Source organism: Mastomys coucha, unplaced genomic scaffold, assembly GCF_008632895.1.
Source record: "Mastomys coucha isolate ucsf_1 unplaced genomic scaffold, UCSF_Mcou_1 pScaffold1, whole genome shotgun sequence".
Classification (NCBI taxonomy): domain Eukaryota; kingdom Metazoa; phylum Chordata; class Mammalia; order Rodentia; family Muridae; genus Mastomys; species Mastomys coucha.
In genome coordinates, this window is record NW_022196891.1 from 92,577,681 (window position 1) to 92,580,618 (window position 2,938).

General features: G+C 39.2%; 1 long non-coding RNA gene across 1 annotated transcript in view; it reads right to left on the reverse strand.

Moving 5' to 3' along the window:
- Positions 1-186: 186 nt before the first annotated feature.
- LOC116069315 overlaps positions 187-2,938 on the reverse strand; it is a 6,191-nt gene continuing 3,439 nt past the window's right edge. Inside the window, exon 2 of the long non-coding RNA XR_004109976.1 lies at positions 187-450. This is a non-coding gene — a long non-coding RNA (uncharacterized LOC116069315). The remainder of the gene's footprint in view (positions 451-2,938) is intronic.

Here is a 2,938-nt window from a genome sequence, read left to right on the forward strand (position 1 = left end):
CACAAATTCTTCTGCAAATCTCTGCATCTCCACAGGAGACAGGCAGGAGAGTTCATTACTGTAGGCATAGATGACTGACCTACCTCCATTAGGCTGGTGCTCAATGTGAATGAGCTGCCTCAACTCCAAAGTGTCCAACCTTCTAAGGTTATTCTGAATGTGTGGCTCCTTTAATGACACAGATGGAAAGTCACTGTTATCAGGAATTTTTGAATCACAGTTTTTGGTATCCAAATTTTTTCCAATGCAATCCTTTCCATTATCACTTAAGATGCCTTTGACTTCTGGATCTTCAGCAGAGAGCAATCCTGAACAGATGGTCTGAATAGATTTGCTATACATTTTTGGACGCTTCCGTTTTTTATTCTCTTTGTGTTTTTTTTTTCTTTTTCTTCTTTACTTTTTTAATTTGTAAGTCTTCTATATTTGTTTTTGGTTTCTCCTTCCCACCTGTTGGGAAAAATTTTTTTTTGAAACTCCATATTTTAATTACTTAAAAATAGAAGCATGCTTTTAAAAACTGTTCTATAAAACATAATCCAAATACAGAGAATTTGTTTTCTGTTCAAATTTTACTTTGTCTTTCCTTCTCTTTTATCGATTTCTGCCTGTACACACAAACACTTAGACAGTAGGCTCTGGACTGCTAATAAGACAGAGCAGATGCTGAATGCTCACAAAATGCTCAGAAAGTGTAATCTTCAAACTGTAAAAAACAGAAACTCAGAAATAAATATGAACAATAATAACCTTCAGGTAGTTCACATGGATATATCATAAAGTTTACTTTATCTGAGGTTATAAAAAAAAAATCTATCGAGATGCCAAGGAGACTAAAAAAAACCACACAGTCAGAAGTGTGTGCACACTCTTAACACACCAGTGCCAAAAATGCAGAGCATATCAATCCCTGCTCACAGCACTCCTCAGTAAGCTGCACGTGCACTACCCTAAGTCAGACACAGCATACAGCGGGCCAAGTCAAGAGCCAGTGGGTACCCTTCAGGAGATGACAACATCACAATCCCTTCTCATACACTAAACTCCAATGATGCCCAGGTACTAGGTAAAGAGATAGAGAAAAGAGAAAAGTGAAAGCCATGAGAATGGAAGGACATTATAAGGTTATATACTAAAGAGTTTCTGTGAACAAAGGCAAGACACTGAGGGTCAAAAACCCAGAAAATCCAGGAATAAAAGACTAATCTAATCTACACAGGCTACTTAATTAGAGGACTCTGTGTACATAAGAGCACACATCACTTAATACACACATAATAATAATGAATATTTTTCTATTTTTCTTATATAGAAATAAGCAGACTATGAAAATATTATGTATATTGTGAGAAAGTGCTATTTCCTAAGATAAATATGAAAAGAACAATAAAGTAACAGTTCGGATAAAAACCTTGTTTCTCTTCTGTCTTTTTTGGTTTTGTTCAGGGGTTAGGGAGGATGGGAACTTGTTTGGTTGAATACTAGTGTTTTACCTGCTTGTATGTCTGTGTACCACATGCATGCCTGGAGACCAAAAAAGGGAGTCACAGATAGTTGTGAACTTCCATATGAGGTGCTGAGAATGGAACCCAGGTCCTCTGAAAGAGCAGCAGTGCTCTTAACATGACTCATCTCTCGCCCTTCAGGAGAGCTTTGCTGTTTTCAGCTCATGACCATCCTTTGAACTCAGCCTCTAGGGACATGCTGTTGAGGTTACAGGTCTGAGCCGTCACACTCCACTTTGTTACTCGATTCCTATGATAACTTTCCATAAATAAAATTATCCCAAACTGCCTTTTTAAGAGGGTGAGGAGGATGTTTTGGAGATGAGCCTCAAACCTGGCATCCAGCTGAAGTTAGCCCTGAGCTTCTCCTTCCTCTTTGCCAAACTCTGAGATTAGCGACATGCACCACCATACCCAGTATTAATGCAACGCTGAAAACAAAGCCTAGGGCTTCCTGCAGAAAAAAGGTGGACATTATCAACTGAGCTCCCCAGCTTCTTCACATGAAATTTTCCATGTTCACATATTTCTTTACTTTTCAGTACTGAGATGTTCTACCTATTTTCAAAACTAAATCTCTCAGGCCAATTCTCAAAAGACTTGACTTCTCATAAAAAAAAAAAAAACACCTACATATAGTATCTTTCCTTGATGTTACATTCTTTTACATTGTGTGTGTGTGTCTGTATGCGTGTGTACATGCAAGCCTGCATATGTACCATCACAGCATGTGTGCTGCAGTCTGAAAACAACCATCAAGAGTACGTTAGGGGGCTGGTGAGATGGCTCAGTGGATAAGAACACCGATTGTTCTTCCAAAGGTCCTGAGTTCAAATCCCAGCAACCACATGGTGGCTCACAACCATCTGAAAAGAGATCTGACGCCCTCTTCTGGTACATCTGAAGATAGCTACAGTGTACTTACTTATAATAATAAATAAATCTTTAAAAAAAAAAGAGAGAGAGAGAGTAGGTTGGGTTCTTGCCTTCTATGTAGGTGACCCCAAGAGATCAAGGGATCAAATTCGAGTCATCAGCCAGGTGTGACAGCTATGCCTTTAATCCCATCACTTGGGGTGCAGAGGCAGGTAGATCTCTGAGTTCAAGGTCAGCCAGAGCTAGAGAAAGACCATGTCTCGAAAAAAAAAAAAATCAAGTGATGTAGTTTTACCTTCTGAGCCATCTCAGCAGTCCTGTGGATGAATTCTTAACTATGCAATGAAGTGTGACTATTACAAGTGAAAACAGAGCCAGTCACCATGGGTAAGTCTGTTAAGTCCTAAGAAGTAAAATGGTCATTCTCTGAAGAGGCTAAATTAGCAGTTCTCAACCTATAGGTCTCAACTCCTTTGGGGGTCAAATATCAGATATCCTGTGTATCAGGCGTTTTCATTAGGAATCAACAAAATAACTTTATGGGTGGGGGGGGGGGG